At 45.1% G+C, this 25,551-nt stretch overlaps 1 protein-coding gene across 1 annotated transcript in view; it reads right to left on the bottom strand.

Annotated features, from left to right (window-relative positions):
* The window catches only part of PTPN3 (protein tyrosine phosphatase non-receptor type 3), a 2,272,168-nt gene that overhangs the window by 1,984,385 nt on the left and 262,232 nt on the right, over positions 1–25,551 (bottom strand). The gene's annotated exons all lie outside the window — the stretch shown is intronic.

Consider the following 25,551-nt stretch of genomic DNA (forward strand, 5'->3'; position numbering starts at 1 on the left):
CTCCAAAGAATCAAAACCACATTGCAAAGTATGCTTTCCAACTTGTTCAGCTGCATGCAATAAATCCTGCATTTCCTGGTTTTCTGCACATTCAGAGTTTAACGACATTTTCTGTTTAAGCAATGCCATGAGATGTTGCTGATATTTGAGCATATGAAACTGACAGTTTAAGGCCCTTATAGCCAAGGTAGCAGATGTGTACACCTTTTTCCCCCATCGATCCAGTGCCCTAGAATCTCTGTCAGAGGGGGGTAGGGTTTTTTGCAGCGGAAGCCTTAACTCCTTTGGGACCCTGTGAAATAGTTTTTGGGTCTGCAGCAGGGTTTTTAAAAAGGAATTTATGAGAGTCAGGAACCCTGTAATATCGGTCAGGCTTAATAGGAGCTGGAGGTAAGGAGTCAGGGGTAAGACTAGTCTCTGAAAACACATCATCTACAATGTCTAACACAGGTGGAATGGCTAGTGGCCTGTGTTGAGGTAGTAAAAGGAAATCCCTGAGCCTCTTTTTAGATTCTGAAAAATCTTGGCTCTCCCAGTGGAAATGCTCCCTCATGGTATGCAAGGTTTCCCCAAAAGAATAGTCCTCTGGAGGAGAAGCTGAAGGTATAGATTTCTTCAGCATCAGAATCCTCATAGGGGGGGAAGAGAATATTCCTTATCAGAAGAAATGGAAACCTGATCTGAAGATTCATAATCAGTCTCTTACCTAGACCTCCTGTCAGGAGGGGGATGGAAACCCCTGATCAAGGTAATCAAGTCGTTGGCCATTTTGAGCATCTGTTTTTTGGGCATAGAGGCCTGACCACGTGGCTCTTGAGTTTGTTTCTTTGCTTTAGAAGGTGCTTTAGTCTTTGCCTTTGAAGCTGAAGTCGGTTTAATGTAAAGATGTTTAGGTCCGAATACACCCTCAGAAGCCGGTGCCTGCTCAGCGGCTCCAAACCCATCTGAAGGAATAGTATCCGAGGGTCCAATACCTTGAGTTTCCAGCGGCATGGTAGATTCCACGTGGGAGTCGGTAGCAGCCTGCGACTCTAAAGTAGCAGGCGTCAGGGGTTGCGAAAGCGCCTCACTGAAAACCGGCAAACCAGCGACTGGCTTAGGAGAAGCTTCATCATCAGTTTTGGGCCTCTGTTGTCTATCGCTCTCCTTTTCTTTGCGTTTTTTGTGAACTCCGGTAGTCAGATGGCTATCTGATGACATTTCTGGATAATTAAACCGGCGTCCAAAATAGTTTAAAGCAAAATCATACAGACGCTTAATAGTGCTTTGGTTAAATCTAGCACAAAACAGACAACCAGAAACGTTGTGATCAGGGCCTACGCAAGGAATACAGTAAGAATGAAAATCCTTATGAGGTATTTGCTTTCCACATGAAATACAATTATTTACTTTTTCTGACATCAGTCTGGAGCAAGAAAAAAGTTTCCCCAATGGGGTACTTAGCTTTATTGAAGACTTTGGATCTGAAACTCGAACACGAAAATCTCAGGAGTCGGCCGACCGGCACTTGTGAACTGCTTCTGCTTTGGACACCGTGCGGCAAGAAAGACTAAAGAAAATGGCGTCGGCCGCATCTTTTATTCCCCTGACGACCTGACGTCAGGGAAGGGGCAACAGCAGCCGACGCAGGATCCAGGACTTTGGAATTCAGGACGACTGAGGGCAACCTGCCAGCAGGATTACCCAAATGTAATGACTGCAACAGTGAAAAACAAAGAACATCCAGTGAAGTACATTCATCTCTACTCCTACAGCAGAAGCCTAGTTTGTAGAGTTTTGTAAAGATAAGAAGTCCTTCTGAAGGAGAATAAATAACTGAAACCTTGTAATCTATGCTGTGGAAGAAAGCCAAGCACTGGTTGGCCATCATTTCTGGGAGGTTTGGAGTTTTGTTTTATGTGCCTAACTTTCCTGGCAATTGACATGCTTGGCTATGTTACTCTCATTCATTAATTAATGTCTACTCCTGCACATAGGAATATGGAGTTCTTGTGCACATGTTGCTTGGCTAATGGTCAGCATTCACCTGGTCCAAAACACTGCATATGCTGCACATCATCTCAGGTCCAGATAGCAACAGGAGCACCAGACTAGATTGCCTTCTCCCCCAGAAAAGATAAGTTAGCATAATTACACCCCCCCCTCCAGGAATCATCCAGCATCCAAGACATTAATCAAATCAGGGTAGTCTGGAAAACAGAGCTCTATCCTTCTATACAATGAAGCCAGAGAGCATCTTCCACTTCTGGTCTTGGTTACATCTAGAACAGGAAAGGGCAAGAAGAGAATATAACGATCAGTGTTCACCTCACGGGGTCCTACATCAGGTCTTGAGATTGCTGACCAAAGGTCATTCCCTCTCCCTTGAAACAGGCATACATGCTGCTTCTGAGTTCTTCCTGGACGGAAGACTGTCATAACCACGATGTCCTGGACAGGCACAACCTTATGTTTGCAGCCCTGGCTATCGTGTCAACACTATAAAACTATAAAATGAAACTCACTGCACATCCTCCATCACCCAGACTCATTGTCAACAAGTTTTCCAAAGACTGATCTACTAGGCAGGATCAGAATTTGGACAGCTGAAATTAGCTGGGGCCATACATCCAGTTTAATTTCTCCAAATACTTTCTATTCCTAATACCATGGCAAGAATGGACCCCATTCCTAACTCAGGGTACAATTAGAGTTCATGAAATTAATATTGTTTCAGTTTTTGATGTTAACCAAGAGTGTTCTTTTCAGTGTTCACAATGTGCCTAGAATTGCCTCCTTCTGTAGATCATATGGGGTTACATATACTGGCAACATATCTTAGCACAACTACACATTCTTTATTAGACCCATTGCTCTTACTACTATTGGAAAATAACAGTTGTGTAAAATCTTACCATAGCAGTAGATGTCCTTCTCTTCACTGGTGCATTATTCTTTACAATACTTGATCTCCTGCCATGGGTAGCCCAACATCCCCTCAGTATAACAAAGCCTTTAGGTTGTAATATGGATACCATACATCACATGTATGCTCCCCACAAACAGCGTATTGTATAAAGGTGATATACAGATGTACCATCCTCAGAAATGAAAAGTCCCAGGAGGAACAACAGCCTAAGGAGACAAAGAGGGAACATGTACATCCAAAACAAGAAAAGAAACAGGGGGAGGAGGGAGAGAGTGAAAACTGCAACAGTGAAGAGAAGGACATTATTATGTTATGATTTATACAACTGCACTACGTCCTTCAATATCACTGTTGCAGTATTTTTTACAATAGGGAGACGACAAAAGCTCAGGAAGAAAGTTGGGAGGAGGACACCTCAAGAAAATCATACAGAATAGCCTGGAAAATATGGCTCTAGCCCTAGAAAGAACATGCAACTTACAGTGCTTGGTAAAAGTATGCACAGAAGTCCAATTAGCTGCATAAAGAATAGAATTGGTATCCAAACCTTAGGAAAAAAAGAAACACCAGAAGAAGCCACAGCCCTGGTAGAATGAACCTTAAAAGAAGGAAGGCTTTTACCATGAAAGGTATAACAAAATGAAATGGCTTTAAACATCCAGGAAGAAATGGTTACTTGTAAACAGTCAACCCTAAAGATCTAGGATAAAAAGAAACAAAAAGCTGCTCAGATTTATGAATGGCTTTAGTTTTACCTAAATTATATCAGAGTTGTCTATGCAAATCCAAGGTGTGAAGAACCTTCTCACTAGCAGATTGTGGAGAAGTGAAAAAAAGTGGCCAAATGAATAGCCTGATTAACAGACAACTCAACTACCTTGGGCATAAAAGAAGGATTAGTATGAATAGACACCCTGTTATGAAAAAAAGTACAGTTTTGTACCTACCATAAATGTAGATGTCCGATAGGAATGCATCTGCAGTCCTTACAAATGGGTAGTCCTGTCGTCAGGCAGCCCTTCGGTCGGCCGGATTCCAAAGTCTGGGTCTGGCTTCGGCTGGTGTCGCGCTTCACCCGACGTCATAGCTGCAGTTCTTCGGGTATAAAGGCATCAGCCGACGCCATTTTCCTCAGTGTTTCTTGCCCCAGATGCCAGGTGCCCTCTTGGATGGCTAAATTTGGATAAATGCCAATGTTTCCAAATAGTAGAGAGCAAACACATAAAATAAGCATGTATGTACATATATACAAACAAATACACCATAATAGATCCCCCAAGCTAGCTGAAGGATGGCAAATACCCTAGGAGTACCACAGAGGGGAAGGAGGGTGGGTAATCCTGACTGCAGATGCATTCCTATCGGACATCTACATTTATGGTAGGTACAAAACTGTACTATGTCCTTCAAGGACGCATCTGCAGTCCTTACAAATGGGTAGAATACCATAGCTAAACTAGGGGAGGAGGAAAAAAGAGAGATTATGGTGTAGTTAGGATCCCTTGCAAAACAGCAGTGGCAAAACCTGCTCGGGATCTAGAGTATAAAGGTAAATTGTAATGCTTGGCAAATGTATGCACGGAGGTCCAAGTAGTAGCCTCTATAATGTCCTTGGTAGCCACTCCTCGTAAGAAAGCTGTGGTAGTAGCTGTAGCCCTTGTGGAGTGAAGCCTGATGTTCTCTGGAGTTTTCTTTCCATGGTAGGAGTAACAAAATCTAATGCAATTTCCTATCCATTTGGAGATTGTCTGTTTTGAAATTGGTTTCCCTTCCTTTCCTGTTGCATATGCTACCAGAAGCTGGTCAGTTATTCTATTGGACTTGGTCCTGTCCAGGTAGTAGCTTAATTGTCTATGTACATCCAAGGTATGCAACAGTCTTTCTCCCCTGTTCTGTGGGTTGGGGAAGAATGTAGGTAGGTGGATAGCCTGATTTAAAGACACTCTGGATACCACCTTAGGCATAAATGTAGGATTTGTTCTCATGGACACTCTATCTTGATGGAAGATCAGGAAGGGTTGCACTGCCATTAATGCCTGTAGTTCAGAGACCCTTCTTGCTGAGGTGATTGCCAGCAGGAAAGCAGTCTTCCAGGATAAGTATTGTAATTCTGCTGCTGCTGCCGGTTCGAAAGGGGGAAGTGTCAATTTTTCTAGCACAAAGTTCAAGTCCCATGCTGGCAATGGTGGTTTCCTGGGAGGTTTTACATTTTTAATTCCTCTCAGAAACTGCCTGAGCAGAGGATGTGAGAAGACAGGAGGATCCAAGCTGTATTCTGCTGAAATAGCTGATGCATGTATCTTGATGGAGGAATAGGACAGGCCTGCATGGAAGAGCTCTGCCAAGTACTCCAGGATGTTGGCTATGTTTACCAGTGCCACATCTTCTCCCTTTGCAGTACTCCAAATGAGATATCTTTTCCATTTTGCTGCATAATTCTTTCTTGTTGAAGGTCTACGAGCCTCAAGCATTATGTCTTTAACCCTTTGGGATAAATTTGGGTTAATTGTTCTTATGTAATGTTTCAGGCAGTTAGCTGCAGAGTTTTCAGGTTTGGATGCAGGATGCTGTAGTTGTTCTGTGTTAACAGCAATGGGATCAGGGGTAGTGCCCATATTTGTTCCCGGGACATGCTCCTCAGTAATGGGTACCAATGTTGCCTTGGCCAGTCTGGAGCTATCAGAATGATCCTTGGACGTTCCTCTTTGATCTTCAGAAGCACCTTGTGCATCAAAAGAAGTGGTGGGAATGCGTATGCTGTCAGGTTTTTCCAACTGAAAGATAGGGAGTCCACCTTCCAAGCAAGTGGGTGGTACGTCCTTGTGCAGAATTTCTTTAGCTGGTGATTGAGTGGGGATGCAAATAAGTCTATTTGTGGTCATCCCCATTCTCTTGTGATGGCTTTGAAGATGTCCGGATGCAGCATCCATTCGTGGGCATCCGTGGTAGTTCTGCTTAATATGTCTGCTAGAATGTTTTCTTTTCCGGTACAAAAATTGCTTGTAACTGAATGTTGTAGCTCAGAGCCACATCCCATAGGTCCAGTGCCAGCCGGCATAGAGGGTATGAATGTGTGCCTCCCTGTTTGTTGATGTACCACATAACTGTGGTGTTGTCTGTCCTTATCATCAACTGACCTTCTTGGAGAAATGGTCTGAATGACTGGATTGCCAATTTTACTGCCAGCATTTCCTTTAGATTTATATGCAGGCGCAGCTGGTCTTGAGTCCATAAGCCTTGTATGCACTTGTCCAGCATGTGTGCCCCCCAACCGAGGTCTGAGGCGTCTGTCGTGATGGTTTGGCTTGGTTGACTGTTGCAGAAGGGCAATCCTGTGTTTGATTGACAGGCCTGAGCCCACCATAGGAACTCTTACTTCAGGCATGGGATTATTGGAATTTTGGTTTCTAGGCTGTGCTTGTGTTGAGACCACAAATTCTTTAGGTACCACTGTAGCTTTCCCATATGCAGTCTGGCATGGGGGACCAGAATTATGCAGGATGCCATGAAGCCTAGGGCTTGCAGTACTTTTCTTGCAGTTAGATGGTTCTGCTTTGTTAATGCCAAGAAGTAGAGAGGTAGTTGCTCTTTCTTTTCTGCAGTTAGGAATGCCATTTGTTTTGATGTGTCCAGCTCTGCACCCAGAAAGGTTATTCTTTGGGATGGAATCAGCCTTGACTTTTTTATATTGACTGTATATCCCAGGGCTTGCAGCAGGTAAATGACTCTTTGTAAGTCTTCTGTTAGCTTGCTTTTGTTGTCCGCTTGTATCCGGCAGTCGTCCAGGTAGGGGTAAATTTGGATTCCCTGAAGTCTGCAATGAGCAATTACTGATGCCAGGCATTTCGTGAACACTCTGGGCGCAGTAGATAAGCCAAAGGGCAATGCTGAGAATTGATAATGCTCTGATCCTGCAAGAAATCTGAGGTATCTTCTACAATTTGGTCGTATGGGGACGTGCAGGTATGCCTCCTTGAGATCTAGAGTTACCAGCCAAGACTCCTTGCCCAGCATGGGAAGAAGCTGCTGTAGGGTCAGCATTTTGAATTTTGGAACAATGAGGAATGTGTTTAAAAAGGACAGGTCGAGAATAGGCCTCCATTTGCTCTCTTTTCTTGGTACCAGGAAGAGTCTGGAGTAAAATCCCTTTCCTTGTTCTATAGATGGTACCTTTTCCACAGCTCTCATGCTTAATAATTGAGATATTTGCTTTAGAGCTTCTGTCCTTTGAGTAGGTGGTAGGTTTGGCATTCCTCTCTTTCCTGGTAGAGTATGGAAATGGAACCTGTAACCTTGGTCTATAGTTTGCAAAATCCATTTTTCCCTTGTGATGCAATGCCAGTTCTTTGAAAATAAGGTTAGCTTTCCGCCTAAGGGTGCTTCCAGTTGTTCCCTGGTAGGCGGTGCCACAGCCAAGTCACTGTGATTGTGTTGTTGTAGTGGTGGTGGCTGCGTCTGTGCCTCGCTGGTTGTTACCCTGCCACTGGCGTCCCCTGTAGGCACCTCTGGATTGGTTTCTGCCTCTCGAATGCCTATTCCTGCCTCTCTGTGTCTTAGAGGAGTCCGGAAAGGACCAATTCTTGGAGGGCCAGTTCCTGCTAAACCTTAGAGGTTGAACCTGTAAGAAATCTTTCACTGTTTGTAAAGATTTCGCCTTCTCTTCCATCTTTTTCAGTACCTGCTGTGCAGGGGAACCAAATAAATTGACTTTGTCCATGGGTGCATCTAAAAGCTTTGATTTGACATGGTCTGGTAATGCCTGCTCTTTCAACCATGCATGTCTCCTGATAACTGTGCCAGTCATGGCTGATCTAAAGGAAGCCTCCAGTGCATCATAGCCACATTTTAAAGAATGGTTACTAACCTGCTGTATGTTATGCACCATTTCCTGAACATATTTCTTATCTAAAGATTCTTCAGAGGATAGCTTTTTAGTTAACTGGTCTAGCATAAACTCTTGATATTGAATCATATGAAATTGACAATTCAAAGCCCTAGCTGACAGAGTATCAGAAGTGTAAACTTTTTTACCCCATCTCTCTAAGGACCTGGATTCCCTTTCAGAGGGGAGGGTTTTTTTAGCAGATGTAGATGCTACAGCCTTAGGGCCCTGGGAGATAGTCTCTGGATCTGCAAAAGGAGCCTTGTATAAATGGTGATGAGTGTCCGGGACCCTGTAGAACCTATCGGGCTTAGCAGGGGCCGGAGGTAATGAATCAGGAGCAGAGCAAGCATCATTAAATGCATCATCTACAACAGAAAGAACTGGAGGTATAGCTAAAGGCCTATGCTGTGGCAAATGTAGAAAGGTTCTAAGCCTTTTTCTGGAGTCTGAGAAATCTTGGCCCTGCCACTGAAATTGTTCCCTCATAGCATGCAAGGTTTCCCCAAAGGAAAATTCCTCAGGTGGAGAGGCTGAAGGTATGGACTCTTCAGCATCAGAGTCTTCGTAAGGGGAATAAGGAGCCTCAGGAGGGTCTGTATGTTCTGAGTCATCAGAGGAATCATCTGTGGATACTGGCTCTGGGGGCTCTGCTCTAGGCCTCTTCTCTGGAGGTGGATGAGTGGTCCTGTCTGGATGAGGCTGGGATCCACGAATTAAAGAAATGAGATCCTCTGCCAAAGAAAGCATATGGGAACTGGTGCTGGGCCTGTGAGAGGGGGGCTTGACAGGCACAGTTTTTGAAGCTTTAGCTGCTTTAGCTCTGGCAAAGGCCTTAATAGACATGGCTGCAGGAGGCCTAGCAGCTCCACGTGCAGGGGTTGAAATATCCAAGGGGATAGTGTCTGATAATTCCTGAGAAACCGCAACTGCAGGTTGGATTTCAGAAGCCGATTCCACCACGTTAGAAGAGGCCTCGGTAGAAGGCATGTTTTCGGCTGGGGGAAGAACCGCTTGCTCGGTTTCAACCGAAACCGAGACACTCGTGGTTGGCTTAACCGCGGTTTCGGCCGAAACCGCGGACCGCGAGTGTCGGTCCTTTTCCCTGCGTTTTTTGGTTATTTGTGAAGTCTGAGGATCCGACAGCATGATATAAGCAAAATCAGAGCCGAAAAACTGCTCTGCAAATTCCGACCGGCGTCTAAGCGTCCGTCGGTTAAAAGAAGCACAGGCTAGACAAGCTGCTACGTCGTGATCTGGGCCTAAACAAGGTAAGCAGTAAGAGTGGAAATCTTTATGAGGTATTTGTTTCCCACAAGTTAAACAGTTATTCACTTTTTCTGACATTGGCTGAGGCAAGAAAGAGTCCCCAACGGGGTACTTAGCTTTTTAGAAGTCCTCGAAGTAGTATTCGGTAGTAGTAATCTCTGGTTCTGACCGACCGGCACTTGCGAACAGCTTCTGCTTCGGGCGCCACGCGGCAAGAAAGACTGAGGAAAATGGCGTCGGCTGATGCCTGTATACCCGAAGAACTGCAGCTATGACGTCGGGTGAAGCGCGACACCAGCCGAAGCCAGACCCAGACTTTGGAATCCGGCCGACCGAAGGGCTGCCTGACGACAGGACTACCCATTTGTAAGGACTGCAGATGCATCCTTGAAGGACATCGAAAAAGGAGGGACAGCCATAAGGGCCTGCAGCTCAGACACTAGTTTGTCTGAGGTAAGGGCCGAAAGAACAATCTTCTAAGAACAATGCTGTAAGGAAGCTGAAGCTGCAGGCTCAAAAGTAGCCAGAGTCAATTTTTCCAAAACAAGATTAAAGGTCCCATTTAGGAGGAATAGACTTTCCTGGGAGGCCTAATGTGAAGGATGCCTTTAAAAAATTGTTCAACCTCAAATCTAGAAGCCAAAGGGGGACTCAGAAGCAGACCAGCAAAAATAACTGACAGGTGGGCTTTAACAGAAGAGTACAATAACCCAGTTTTGTGCAATTCAAGCAAATAAGACACAACCAAAGGAACTTCCACAGTAAGCAGATACAGGTCACAAGAAAGACACCAGGCAGAAATCTTTTTCATTTGGATAAATAGGATTTTCTGGTAGTGGGTTTTCTGGCCTCCTGCAGGACCTGAAGCACATATTCAGAAAAAAAGGTGCCTAAAAGGGATCAAAACCATATCATCCACAATGTCACCTGAAGAGTGAATAGGTGAGGATGGACAAGAGACTCCTTGTTTTGTGTCAGTAGGCCCACCCTGTGAGATAACTTGATGATTGCACAGTCAACCCTAAAGATCTAGGATGAAAAGAAACAAAAAGCTGCTCAGATTTATGAATGGCTTTAGTTTTACCGAAATTATATCAGAGTTGTCTATGCAAATCCAAGGTGTGAAGAAAGTACAGTTTTGTACCTACCATAAATGTAGATGTTCGAGTGTTCACACTGCTGCAGTCATCACACTTGGGTTATCCTGCTGTCAGGTGGTCCCGCAGTCGGCCACAGTTCCAAAGCCTTGGTCCAGCATCGGCTGCTGCCGCTTCTTCCCTGACGTCAGTGCTCCAGAGGTATATAAGAGGCATCCAACGCCATTTTCTTCAGTTTTTCTTGCCCCAGATGTCAGGTGCCCCCAGGTAGGTAGGCAATACATATTGCTAATAAAACATATAAAAGGAATACCTTCAGTTACAAGAAAATACACCACAAAGGTTGTACAGGATAGAAAGGTATAGAAAAGTTCAGCTAGGTCAGAGAGGATGGAGGGAGGGTAACCTGGACTGCAGCAGTGTGAACACTCGAACATCTACATTTATGGTAGGTACAAAACTGTATTATGTTCATCGTGTTACACTGCTGCAGTCATCACACACAGTTTGAATCCCAAAGCTAAGGATGGGCGGTGAAACTAAACAGGGTTTGGAGAAGCTAGTAGGCCCTGCAGAACTGCAGTGGCAAAGCCAGCTCTGGTTTTAGAGTATAGAGGTAAGTGATAGTGCTTGGTGAAGGTGTGCACTGAACTCCAAGTTGCATCCTCCAAAATATCCTTGGTTGGTACCCCTCTGAGGAAGGCTGTTGATGTTGCTGTAGCCCTGGTGGAATGGGGCCTAATGTTACCAGGTACAGGTTTCCCATGGTGTGTGTAGCAGAAACAGATACAATGTCCTATCCATTTTGAAATGGTCTGTTTTGAGACAGCCTTTCCTTGTGATCCTGCAGCATAGGATAAAAAGAGCTGGTCAGATTTTCTGAAAGCCTTAGTTTTATCCAAGTAATAACGTAATTGCCTGTGAATGTCCAAAGAGTGTAGGAGCCTTTCCCCTTTGTTCTGGGGGTTTGGATAAAAGGTGGGCAAATGAATGGTTTGGTTTAGGGCCACACTGGATACCACCTTTGGCATAAAGGAAGGGTTAGTTCATAAAGTGACTCTGTCTTGATGAAAAATTATGAAAGGCTCCACTGCCATTAGGGCCTGTAGCTCTGAGACTCTTTGTGCTGAAGTTATTGTTAGCAGCAGGGAAGTTTTCCATGATATAAACTGTAAATCAGCTGTAAAAGCTGGTTCAAAGGGTGGTAGTGTAAGTTTTTCCAAAACAAAGTTGAGATCCCAAGTTGGTGTTGGTGCTCTCCGGGGTGGTCTTATGTTCTTAGCCCCTCTGGGGTACTGTCTTAGTAATGGATGTGAAAATATAGGAGGATCCATGTTGTATTGAGCTGAAATAGCTGAGGCGTGGATCTTAATAGACGAAAAGGAAAGTTCTTTGTGCAACATCTCAGTTAAATATTGTAGAATCTGAGGAATATTTGGGACAAGGGGATTCTGGCCTTTAGCCTGGTTCCAGGTGCAGAATTTTTCCATTTGTCTGAATAGGCTTTCCTGGTGCTGGGCCTCCTGGCCTCCAGAATGACATCCATAACAGCTTTAGAAGTGTTGACTGGTTGTTTAGGTAATTTGCCATGCAGCCAGATTTAAAGTCTTGAGCTGGCTGTGTAGAATCTGATTGTTTTGCTGAGTGAGCAGGTGAGGAATTTGAGGTAAAATCCATGGTGGGCCTTGAGCCATGTTCCTTAGTATTGGATACCAGTGTTGGCGTGGCCAGTCTGGAGCAATGAGCATCATTTGTGGCCTCTCTAATCTGGCTTTCAGCAGCACCTTTACCAGAAGAGGCAGTGGAGGAAAGGCATACACTGTTAATGTTTTCCAAATGAATGAGAGGGTGTCCACTTTCCAAGCTAGTGTGTGGTATGTCCTTGTGCAAAATTTCCGTAGTTGGTAGTTTTGGGGGGTGGCAAACAGATCTACGTCTGGGCTCCCCCATTTTTGTTATCATTGCGAATACTTGTGGATCTAGTTTCCACTCGTGAGGATCTATGATGTTTCTGCTTAGATCGTCTGCCAATGTGTTTTTCTTTCCTGGCAGGAATTGTGCTTGTAGTTGAACTTGGTAGGTAAGTGCTGTGTTCCACAAGGTCATTGCTTGCCTGCATAGGGGGTAGGAATGTGTGCCCCCTTGCTTATGTACCACATCACTGTGGTGTTGTCCGTCTTTATTAGTAGTGGTCCTGGATGTAGGAGGTCCTTGAAAGCTGTTAGGGCATTTTGTACAGCTAGCATCTCTTTTTGATTGATATGTAGATGCCTTTGATCTGCAGACCATTTGTCCTGAATACACTGTCCTGCCATGTGTGCTCCCCAGGCATAATCCAGTGCATCCATTGTTGCAGTTTGCCTGGCTGTGGGTAAGGTAAAAGGCTGACCCTTGTTGAGGTGACATGCCTGAGCCCACCATAGAAACTCCTGTTTAAGGCAGGGAATGAGTGGTATTATTGTTTCCAAGCTGTGGCTGTGTTGAGTCCATACGCTTTTCAGGTACCATTGTAATTTCCTCATATGCAGTTTTGCATATGTATTAGTAGTATGCAAGATGCCATGAATCCCAAGGCCTGCAGAATTATTCTTGCAGGGAGTTGCGTCTTCGTTGCCATCATTTTGAAGTACTGAGTCAGTTGTCCTTGCTTGTCTGGCGTGAGATAAGCCTTCTGGGCCGTTGTATTTAAGCTGGCACCCAGGAATATTATGTCTTGTAAGGGCACTGGTTTTGACTTCTTTTAGTTTACTGTGTACCCTAGGCAACTTAATAAGTTTTTGACAAACGCCAGATGCTTTAAAAGAATGTCCTTGCTTTCTGCTTGAATAAGGCAGTCATCCAGGTATGGATATATTTGAATTCCTCTTTGTCTGCAGTATGCAATTACTGGTGCCAGGCATTTTGTGAAGACCCTGGGCGCAGTAGATAAGCCAAAGGGCAGTGCAGAGAATTGGTAATGGGTTGAATCTGCTATAAATCGGAGGTATCTTCTGCAATTTTGTCTGATAGGGACATGCAGGTATGCCTCCTTGAGGTTCAATGTCACTAGCCAAGCCTTCTTGCCCAGCATGGGAAGAAGTTGCTGTAGTGTTAGCATCTTGAATTTCGGTACTTCAAGATATGTGTTTAGAACTGAGAGGTCCAGAATGGGTCTCCAAGCTTTGTCCTTTCGGGGAACTAGAAAGAGTCTTGAGTAAAATCCTTGTCCCTGCTCCTGTGTAGGAACCTGTTGAATGGCTTTCATGTCCATGAGAGCTGTAATTTGTTTTTGAGCCTCTGCCCATTGATTTGGTGGCAGGTTTGGCATTCCTTTTATCCTTGGTAAAGTGTGAAAGTGGAATCTGTATCCTTGAGATACAATATTTAGGACCCATTTGTCTTTTGTGATGATGCGCCAGTTGTCTGCAAAAAGTGTTAGCTTTCCTCCCAAGGGAGCTGCCAAGAGGGATTTGCTTGGCAGTCTGAGGGGTAAGTCATTGTATTTGTCTTCTGGTAGTTTGAGACCTGTCTTCTCCTCCTTTCTGGGTTGTGGCACCCCATTGTCGTGGCTTGTAAGAGCCTTGTGACTGATCTCTGCCCCTTGGGCATCTGTATTTGCCCCTCTGTGGTCTGTCAGAAGCTGGAAAGGACCAGTTTTTGGTTGGCCAATTTCTGCTGAAACGAGGGGGTTGAACCTGTAAAAAATCCTTGACCATCTGCATAGATTTTGCCTTATCCTCTTTTTCTTTAAAACCTCTTCTGCTTTTACACCAAATAAAACATCCTGCTGTAAAGGTGCATCCAATAACTTTGCTTTTACATGATCAGGTAAAGTTTGTTCTTTTAACCAAGCATGCCTACGTATGACCGACCCTGTCACTGCTGCTCTACAAGAAGCTTCCAATGAATCAAATCCACGTTGCAAAGTATGTTTTCCCACTTGTTCAGCTGCATGCAACAAATCTTGCATTTCCTTGTAATCAGGCTGCTCTGTATGTGTAATCATTTTTTGTTTTAATTGAGACATCAAATATTGTTGATATTTCAGCATGTGAAACTGGCAATTTAAGGCCCTCATAGCTAGAGTAGCGGAGGTATAGATTTTCTTTCCCCATCTGTCTAGTGCTCTAGAATCCCTTTCAGAGGGTACAGGAGTTTTAGCAATAGAGGACTTAACCCCTTTGGGGCCCTGGGAAATGGTTTCTGGGTCAGCAACAGGGCTTTTATATAGGAATTTGTGTGAGTCAGGGACTCTGTAGTATCTGTCTGGTTTGGCTGGTGCAGGAGGTAGTGAATCTGGGTTAAGGCTAGATTCTGAATAAACATCTTCCACAATGTCCAACACTGGTGGAATAGCAAGTGGTCTGTGCTGGGGTAGTAAAAGGAACTCTCGAATCCTTTTCTTAGAATCAGAGTAATCCTGGCCTTCCCAGTGGAAATGTTCCCTTCATGGTATGTAAAGTTTCCCCAAAAGAGTAGTCTTCTGGGGGAGATGCTGAAGGAATAGATTCTTCAGCATCAGAGTCTTCATAAGGGGGAAAAGAATATTCTTGTTCCTCAGAAGAATCTGAGGAAATTGAAACCTGGTCAGAGGAAGCGTAGTCCTCCTCCTGTCTAGGCCTTTTATCAGGAGGGGGATGGGAACCCCTGATTAGGGTAATTAAGTCTTCAGCCATCTTAAGCATCCGTTTCTTAGGCATGGGGCCTTGTACTGGAGACTGCTGTACAGTCTTCTTTGCTTTTAAAGGAGTTTTCAGCTTTGCATAGGATTTAATAGTGAGTGTAGTCGGTCTGAAGACACCTTCTGCAACTGAAGGCGTTTCAACTACACCGGAATCTCCTTCAGCCATGGAGTCGGAAGGACCTAAAGATAAAGGTTGTGGAGGCCTAGCAATCTCCTCTTGGGAATCGGATGCCGCCTGGGGTTCTGAATCAGCAGTCGTCAGGGGCTGCGTAGGCGCCTCACTGAAAACCGGAGAACCGGCGACTGGCCTAGCAGAGGCCTCGGAGTCTGGTTTGGGTCTCGGCTGCCTGTCCTTATCTTTGCATTTTTTTTATGCATTCTGGTCGTCGGTTGCTCCGACGGCATGGTAGAATTAAACTTCCTACCAAAATAATGTCGGGCGAAATCAAACCGACATTTTATAGTTAGTTTGTTAAACCTAGCACAAAACCGACAACCTGTGACGTCGTGGTCTGGGCCTAGGCAAGGAAGACAATAAGAATGAAAGCCCTTATGAGGTATTTGCTTCCCACAAGAAATGCAATTGTTAACTTTTTCTGACATCAGGCTGAGGCAAGAAAAGGTTCCCCAATGGGGTACTTAGCTTTATTGAAGACTTCGGTCTGAAATTCGATTTGAAAATCTCAGGAGTCGGCCAACCGGCACTTGCAAACTGCTTCTGCTTCGGGCACCGCGCGGCAAGAAAGACTGAAGAAAATGGCGTTGGATGCCTCTTATATACCCCTGGCGCACTGACTTCAGGGAAGAAGCGACAGCAACCGACGCCGAACCAAGACTTTGGAACTCTGGCCAACTGCGGGACCGCCTGACGGCAGGATAACCCAAGTGTGATGACTGCAGCAGTGTAACACGATGAATATCCTTCTCACTAGCAGATTGTGGAGGAGTGAAAAAAAAGTGGCCAAATGTATAGCCTGATTAACAAACAACTCTAACTACCTTGGGCATAAAAGAAGGATTAGTATGAATAGACACCCTGTTATGAAAAAACGAAAAAGGAGGGACAGCCATAAGGGCCTGCAGCTCAGACACTAGTTTGGCTGAGGTAAGGGCCGAAAGAACAATCTTCTGAGAACAATGCTGTAAGGAAGCTGAAGCTGCAGGCTCAAAAGTAGCCCGAGTCAATTTTTCCAAAACAAGATTAAAGGTCCCATTTAGGAGAAATAGGCTTTCTGGGAGGCCTAATGTGAACATTTCCAAAACAAAATTAAAGGGCCCATTTGGAGGAATAGACTTTCCTGGGAGGCCTAATGTGAAGGATGCCTTTAAGAAATTGTTCAACCTCAAATCTAGAAGCCAAAGGGGGACTCAAAAGCAGACAAGCAAAAATAACTGACAGGTGGGCTTCAACAGAAGAGTATAACAACCCAGTTTTGTGCAACCAAAGGAACTTCCACAGTAAGCAGATACAGGTTACAAGAAAGACACCAGGCAGAAATCTCTTTCATTTGGATAAATAAGATTTTCTGGTAGTGGGTTTTTTCTGGCCTCCTGCAGGACCTGAAGCACATATTCAGAAAAAAAGGTGCCTAAAAGGGATCAAAACCATATCACCCACAATGTCACCTGAAGAGTGAATAGGTGAGGATGGACAAGAGACTCCTTGTTTTGTGTCAGTAGGTCCACCCTGTGAGGTAACTTGAGGATTGCCCTTGGTTAACTGCAGAACAGAGAACCAAGCTGTCTGGGCTAAAAGGGAGTCACCAACAAGATTTTGGGAGCATCTTGTTATCTTTAACAGTACCCTCAGTAGGAGAGAAAGGGGAGAGAAGGCATAAAGAAATATCCCCTTCCAAGGAAAAGCTAGGGCATCCACCTTCCAAGGCAGGGGACATGGAACTCCTGGTGAAAAACAGAGGAAGCTGTCTGTTCAGAAGGGAGGCAAAAGTTCTACTTGAGGAGTACCCGACTAGGGGGAACAATGTCCAGAAATACATCTTTGTGAAGCATCCACTCATGAGACTGTGTTATGGACCTGCTCAGAGAATCTGCCACAATGTTCTGATCTGAGGGAATGTAAACCACCTAAAGAGTCATATGAGACTGGACAGCTAGATCCCAAACCTTAAGAGCTAGTCTGCACAGGAAATCAGATTGTGTCCCCCTTGATTGTTGCTGTACCACATCACTGTGGCAGTGTCTGTGTAGATTTTGAGAGGACCTGGAAGTAAGAGAATAAAGTATGAGAATGAAAAGCCTGAACAGCCAGGAAAAGAGATGTCATCCCTTTGATATGGAAAAGGTCCTTCTTTTGTTGAAATAACAAAAGGCCCTGCAATTACAGGGGACTGAAGGAGGCCCCAGCCCCATCCTGTGTCTGAGTGGGGACCAAAGGTTGAAAAGGAAACCCTGGGTTGAGGGACAACAGATGAGTCATCACTGAAATTCCAGTTTGATGCATGGCAGAAGGGAAATTGGAAAATCCAAAGGATGAGAATGTTGAAGCCATACTGACTTTAGGAACCACTGAAGCTTTTTCATATGAAGCTTGGCCAGAGGAAGCACAGGAATGGTGGAAGTCATGTATCATGGAGCCCTTAGAAACTTCCTGGCTGCAATGGAGTCCACAGAAAGAAGGGACAGAAATAATGCAAACAGAGTTAAAGCCTTGGAAGGAGGTAGAGATGCCAGCATTGGAGCAGTCTGGAACCTGCACCCTAGAAAAAAACATGATCTTGAGAAGGAGTTAAGAATGATTTTTGGAAATTCACTGTAAACCCTAGGCTTTGCAAGAGACAAGTAGCAAATTGAAGATGCTGAAGTAAAATCTCTCAATGAGCAGGTTTGTCCAGGTAAGGAAAGATCTAGATTCCCCTCAACCTGCAAAAAGTAATCATAGCAGCAAGGCATTTGGTGAAGACCCTTGCGGCAGTACAGAGGCTAAAGGGGAAAGCAGAGAACTGAAAATGCAAGGAAGCAACAGAGAAAGGTAAAAACTTCCTGAAAAGGGGTTGAAAAGGGATATGGAGACAAGCATCCTTAAGATACAGGGAAACTAGAAAGGCCTAAGGAAGAGGAGGAGGAAACAAAGGATTGAAGGGATATCATCCAAAAGGAAGGAACATTCAAAAAGGTATTTAGCTCAGAGATCCACAATAGGTAACCAGCTGCCCTCCTTCCTGGGGACCAGAAGCATTCTGGAGTAAAACCCCTTCCACTTTTGAGGAACTGGAATTTCTTGAATTGTTCCTTGAGACAACAAGCCTGAAGCATCTCTTGGGGGGAAAAAAACACACACACACAGACGCTCCTGAGGAGACTGAGGAATAAGATTTCCAAACCATACAATACCCCTGGGGAATTATGGACAGAACCCAAGAATCTTGAAAGACAGGAATGTGACTGAGAAGAGACAGACAAGGATAATCAGACAGCACCTGGCTTGTCTGGAAAAAGAGGTTTCTGAGCTGAAGGAGTTTGAGTAAACTTAACGGGAGGAATCCTTCTACCACCTTTCTTACCTTTAGGGGTAGGGGAGACTGTCTGCAGATAAAGGCAGGTTTATTAAGGTAATTCCTTTCAAACTTGGGAACATGTGAAACAAAAATATGTTTCAAATCCTGTAAAGCCCTTCCCTTTTCCTGAAGGGACCTAAACAGCTCAGCAGCAACAGAACTAAAAAGATGTTTTTTATCCAGAGAAGCATCGATCAGCTTAGCCTTACTGTCATCAGGCAAATGGTAAAGTCGAAGCCAGGAATACCTCCTCAACACAGAATCAAAAGCAGAAACTCTAAAAAGGCATCAGCTGCATTTAATAGAATGGCAAGCTATTTGAGAAGTAACCCTAGTAAAGAAACAGCTGAAGTCTTCCCCTCAGAGTCAGGAATATCTGAAATAACCTGACAGAGAAAGGCCAAAATATAGTTGATCATGTGGGTCTGGTAGTTTACAGCCCTAAAGGCTAAGGTAGCGGCAGTATACACTTTCTTACCCAACTTCTCCATAATTCTGCTGTCTTTCTCAGAGGGGAGCAGCTTTGTACAAGGGAAAAGCTTAGATTATTAACAAACAAAAGGGTCACAAGAGGGGCATTTACAAAGGAATTGTCAGTCTTCGGGCACCTTATAAAACCAGGTTTCTATGAGCAGGGGGAAGAAGACAGGAGCCTGAGAAGTTGTAGAAAAAGCATCCAACAAGGCAGCAAGAGCAGGAGGGACAGCAGAGGGCTTAGGAGACTCCATCTGAAGAAGCTCATAATATCTTTGCTAGACTTCACAGAACTAAGCACAATCCCAGTCAAAAAAATGCCATCACATGGGAAACTTGATCACCAAAAGAAATCTCCTCAAAATGGGAATTAGGAGTAATAGATTTCTCCTCCTCAGAGCCATAATCCAAGAGAGAGGAATTCTGGGAAAAATAGGTCAAGGTTTCTTCATAAGAATCCAAATCCTCAGAGGAAACCTGCTCCCTAAGGTCTCTTAAGAAGAGTAGAAGGCCAATGGGGAGCAGGAACGGCGCCCCCCCCCCAACCCCGAGGAGACGTCTAAGCCATAAGTGCAAGGAAAGTACAGTTGTGTACACTTACCATAAATGCAGATGTTCGTGTGTATTCACTGTTGCAGTCATCACACTTGGGTTATCTGCCTGCAGGTAGCCCTCAGTCAGCCCGAATACCAGAGACTTAGTATATCAGCGACGGATGCTGTTGCTCCAGGACTGACGTCAGGTCGCCAGGGGTATAAAAACAGGCAGCAGACACCATTACATCAGTTTTTCTTGTCCCAAATATCAGGAGCCCCCCAAATAGGGAGCTAAGTTATGGTGAGGAAAACACCACCAGTAAAAAGTAAATACAAATACCCCTGAAAGGGGTGAGCAATAACCAGAGAGAGAGAAACCAGGGGACTGGAGGGAGGGAAACCAAGACTGCAACAGTGAATACACTCGAACATCTATGTTTATGGCAAGTGTACACAACTGTAGTATGTTCTTCATGTTTTCACTGTTGCAGTCATCACACTTGGGTGGATTCCCAAAGCTGAAGAAGGGTGGAGGCAGTCAAGAAGAGTTGGGGCTGGCTACTATGCCTTGCAGGACTGCTGCTGCAAAACCTGCCCTGGATTTGGAAAAGATAGGCAGGTGGTAATGCCGGCTAAAGGTGTGTACAGAACTCCAGGTAGCAGCTTCCAGGATGTCCCTGGTAGGGACGCCCCTGAGAAATGCTGTAGAGGTAGAAGGTGCCCTAGTGGAATGTGTTCTGACCCCCTGAGGGGTTGGTTTCCCATGGTGCTTGTAGCAGAAATTGATGCAGTGTCCTATCCATTTGGAAACGGTTTGTTTTGAAATGGCCTTGCCCTCTGCCCCTGCTGCAAAGCTGATTAGTAGCTGGTCAGATTTTCTGAAGGGCTTAGTCCTATCAAGGTAGAATCTGAGCTGTCTGTGCATGTCCAAGGAGTGTAGGATCCTTATCCCTTTATTCTGAGGATTAGGGAAGAAAGTTGGCAAATGGATGGATACGTTTAGAGCCACACTAGACACCACTTAAGGCATAAAGGAAGGGTTAAGTCCTGAGGGAAACCCTGTCAGCATGGAAAATAATGAGTTCCACAGCCATAAGTGCTTGCAGCTCAGACACTCTTCTAGCTGAAGTGATGGCCAGAAGCAAGGCTGTTTTCCAAGAGAGGAATTTTAACTCTGCTGACACTACAGGTTCAAAGGGGGGGGGGGGTGAGCTTTTCCATTACAATGTTAAGGTCCCAAGCAGGGGTGGGTGCTCTCCTAGGCGGCCTTAAGTTCTTTGCCCCTCTCAGGAACTGTTTGATAAAAGGGTGTGAGAAGAGAGGTTGCTCCGTGTTGTAATGAGCCAAAATGGCTGCGGCATGTATCTTATTGGAGGATAAGGACAGGCCTCTGCAGAGTATATCTGCTAAGTAATCCAGGATTAGAGGCAGGTAGGGCAGAGTTGTATCCTCTACTTTAGAATGAATGCAAGAGCAGTACCTTTTCCACTTATCAGCATAGGATTTTCTTGTACTGGGTCTCCTGGCTTCAAGAATGATGTCCAGCACCTGTTTGCTTAGGGTTGCTGGGGAGGAATTCAAGGAATAAGCCAAGCTGCAAGATTTAAGGTTTGCAGTTGCGGATGCAAAATCAGTCCCTCCTGCTGAGAGAGCAGGGTTGGGTTCTGTTGTAGGTGCCAGGGTGGCACCGGTGACAGGCTGCGCAGGAGTGGGTACCATTGCTGACGTGGCCAGTCCGGGGCAATCAGAACTGTCCTTGGTCTGTCGTGTGTTAACTTGAGTAATACTCTTGAGAGAAGGGGCAAAGGGAGAAAGGCAAAGATTGAGAGATTTACCCACTGAAAAGAAAAGGCATCCACTTTCCAGGCCCTGCGGTGAGGGTTCCTGGTGCTGAATTTGCTGAACTGGTGATTGTAGGGGGAGGCAAAGAGATCCACCTCTGGGGTCCCCCATTTCTGAATCAGAAGGTTGAAAGTGCTGGGCTCCAATTGCCACTCGTGTGGTCTAGGAGATTTCTGCTTAAGTCGTCTGCCAGTGAGTTTTGTTTGCCTTGAAGGAATTCAGCTTGCAGATGGACTTGCATGTCCAAGGCCGTGTTCCACAGGACCATGGCTAACATGCAGTGAGTGTAAGGGTGGGTTCCCCCCTGCTTGTTGATGTACCACATAACTGTGGTGTTGTCTGTTTTTATTAGAAGTTGTTTTGGAAAGAGTAGGGATCTGAAAGCTGTCAGAGTGTTCTGCACAGCTAACATTTCTTTTTGGTTGATGTGCAGATGAGTTTGACTTTAGCTCCAGTGGCCCTGAATGCATCTGCCGTCCATGTGTGCTCCCCAGGTATAGTCTAATGTGTCTGTGGTTAGGCTCTGGGTGGCGTGGAGTTGAGTAAAGGGCAGTCCCTTGTTGTGTTTGCATGTTTTTGCCACCAATGGAACTCTGTCCTTTGACAGGGTATGATAGGAATGACTGTTTCCAGGTCCTGAGAATGTTGGCGCCAAAGACTTTTTTTAAGTACCGTTGACGTTTCCTCATATGCAGTCTTGCATAAGGAATTAGCAGTATACATGAGGCCATGAATCTTGCAGATAGCTGGGTTCTGGTGGCCATTTGTTTGAAGTAGACTGTCAGATAGACTTGTTTTTCTGAAGTGAGGAATGCCATCTGGGATGTTGTGTCCAAGCTTGCTCCCAGGAATACAATCTTTTGACTGGGTACCAGTTTTGATTTCTTTTCATTGATGGTGCACCCCAAGGAAGTGAGGAGATTTTTCACAAATGTCAGGTGCTGCAACAACAATTCCGGACTGTCCACCTGAATCAGACAGTCATCCAAGTACGGGTAAATTTGGATATTTCTCTGCCTGCAGTAAGCAATGGCTGGAGCCAGGCATTTTGTGAATACTCTGGGTGCAGTGGATAAGCCAAAGGGAAGTGCAGAGAACTGATAATGCATAGATCTTGCCCTAAAACGTAGATACTTCCTGCATGACTTCCCTTATACGGATGTGCAGATAGGCTTCTTTTAAGTCTAGGATGACTAACCAGGCATCTTTGCCTAGCATAGGTAGAAGCTGTTGCAGGGTAAGCATTTTGAATTTTGGTATCACCAGGAAGGTGTTGAGAATTGAAAGATCCGGGATTGGGCACCAAGAGTCCTCTTTTCTGGGTACCAGGAAAAGTCTGGAATAGAATCCTTGACCTATCTGTTCTACTGGAACCGGCTGAATAGCTCTGATGGAGAGCAGGTTAAGAACTTGGCTTTGAGCCTCTGCCCACTGGTTTGGAGGAAGGTCTGGGAACCCTCTTGGGGTTGGCAGTGAGTGGAAGTAAAATTTGTACCCCTGGGATATAATGTTGGGGACCCATCGGTCTTGTGTGATGGACATCCAGTTTTTTGCATGAAGGGCAGGTTTTCCTCCTAGGGGCACCAGCAATTGGGCAGGGATGGGGAGTGGAGTACAGAAGTCATTGTGAGTTTTTTCTGTAAGGAGGTGGCTTACCACTCCCTGCTTTGGGGGTGGGGACACTCCATTGCTTAGATCTCTGCATACCCTGAGACTGTAGTCTGGGTGGTCTGTTTCCCCTGGGTCTGACTTGAGATGGCCTGGAGGGGACTGGAAAGGACCAGTGTTTGGAAGGGCAATGCCTACTGAATCTAGGGGTTTGCACTTGTAAGAATTATTCAACAGTCTGCACAGACTTAGTGTTTTCATCCATCTTTTTAAGACCCTCTTCTGCTTTGGTGCCAAACAAACTGTCCTTGTTCAAAGGAGCGTCTAATAACTTTGATATGACATGATTTGGCAAAGTCTGCTCCTTGAGCCAAGCATGTCTTCTCAGTACAGAACCGGTGACTGCTGCCCGACAAGATGCCTCTAGGGCATCAAAGCCACACTGCAAAGTATGCTTGCTGACTTGGCTTGCAGAGTGCACAAGCTCCTGCAATTCTTTACTTTCTGCACAGTCTGTAAAGGTAGCCACATTTTGTTTAATAAGTTCCATAATATGTTGCTGGTACTTCAGCATGTGAAATTGACAATTCAATGCCCTAATAGCAAGAGTTGCAGAGGTATATACCCTCTTGTCCCATCTGTCCAAAGCTCTGGAATCCCTGTGCTAAGGGGTGGGATTCTTGGCTGTAGTTGCCTTGATACCTTTAGGCCCCTGGGAAATGATCTCTGGGTCAGCAGTAGGATTCATGAAAAGAAATTTGTAAGTGTCAGGTACTCTGTAGTACCTGCCTTGTTTCCTAGGGGCAGGAGGTAAAGTATCAGGAGTAAGACTGGATTCCATAAAAACATCATCAACAACTTCCAGGACAGGGGGCATTGCTAAAGACCTGTGCTGTGGCAAATCTAGGAATTCTCTGAATCACTTTTTGGACTGAGGATAGTCTTAGCATTCCCAGTGGAAATGGTCTAGTATGTAAGGTTTCACCAAAAGAAAAATCCTCTGGAGTGGAGGCAGAGGGAATGGATTCTTCTGCTTCTGAATCCTCATAAGCAGATAAGGGCATGTCTTCATAATCAGATACCTTAGAGTCATCAACTCCTGGTCTGTTAAAGCTGCAGGGGACTGGTCTCTTTTCCTCTTAAAAGAGGAAGTCTGACTTCCCCCAATCACCGTAATAAGGTCTTCTGCCATTCTAAGCATTTGTCGTTGTGGCATGGGACTAGGTGCATGCACTTTGGTCATCAATTTTCTAGGTGTAGCGTGTACTCTAAGCCTAAGAAACGTGGTAGTTTTAGATAAAAAAGTAATCTGTTTGAGTCAAAAATTGGTTGAGCGAAGAACTGCCTCAGAAGCCAGTGCCTGTACAGCAGCTTCGGACCCATCCAAGGTAGAGACATCCACAGGTTCCATAGCTGAAGAAGAGTCTTGCTGCATACAGGACTCCGAAAAGGTCTCGGTAGAGGCCTGCGAATCCATTGACGTGGGCATTAGGAGCTGCAAAAGCACCTCAATGAGTACCGGCGAACTGGCGACTAGCTTAATGGAAGCGTCATCGGCAGCTATGGACCTATGCAGTCTGGCTCTGTCTTTATCCTCATGTTTTTTCAGAATATCGGTAGTCAGATGGCTTACTGAAGCCATTTTGGAATACGGAGATCGAGAACGAAATAATTTAGTGACAATGAGAGCCCGATGACTAATGGTTCGGGCATTGAACAAGGCACAAAACCAACAGCGAGGTACGTCGTGGTCTGGGTCTAAACAAGTGACGCAGTAAGAATGAAAATCTCTGTGTGGTATTTGCTTTGCACAGGCAAGACAATTGTTAACTTTTTCTGACATCTGTTAGAGCAAGAAAAAAGAATCCCCAACAGGGTACTTAGCTTTAGAAGACTTCAGGATTATTCAATTCGCAAACGAAAATTCAGGTAGCGGCTGACCGGCACTTGCGAACTGCTTCTGCTTCGGGCTCCTCGGCAAGAAAGACTGATGTAATGGTGTTGGCTGCCTGTTTATATACCCCTGACGACCTGACGTCAGTCCTCGAGCGATAGCACCCGACGCAGAAATACTAAGTCTCTAGTATTCGGGCCAAATGAGGGCTACCTGCAGGCAGATAACTCAAGTGTGATGATTGCAGCAATGAAACATAAAGAACATCAAACCTTGTGTGAAACACTGCCATTCACATTGAGGGTGTTTGGGAGCAGGAGCAAGGTGCTTAGTTTTCTGCTTCTTTTTTAAGGCGACATCAACCCTAAATATCTTAGGTGGCTCCGGACCCCTGATGATACTCTATAAGCATAGTAGGAATCTCTTCTCTGACCACGATTTGAAGAAAACCCCTAGGCCCTTCAGAAATAATCAGCCTTGATTCCCCATGAACATCAAGAAATGGACATCTGCAAGGCCTCCGGAGACATGTGAAAAACCAGATCCATGCTGGCCTCTGAAATGGTCCTGGCAGAGAATCACAACTGAAAATACAAGTGGTCTCCAGGCTTTCACTAACCTCAAGACAGACATGCAGTGGAGGCAGTACAGCCCAAGAATCCGTTCGAACTTTCTTGATATTTTTCGAGGGCGACTGACGCTCAGGCCGGGAAGATTCCTCTGTAGTACCCTTAGACAACCAGCATTTCAAAAGTAAATGGTTAAAGAGGAGAGACTACTAAGCAAGGTCTTTGGAACAAATACCTGACAACCTGGACAAGATGTATGGTCGTGAGAAAAACCTATGCAAAACAAACACTGTT

Source organism: Protopterus annectens, chromosome 3.part0 (assembly GCF_019279795.1).
Source record: "Protopterus annectens isolate FY-2018-M chromosome 3.part0, PAN1.0, whole genome shotgun sequence".
NCBI lineage: Eukaryota > Metazoa > Chordata > Ceratodontiformes > Protopteridae > Protopterus > Protopterus annectens.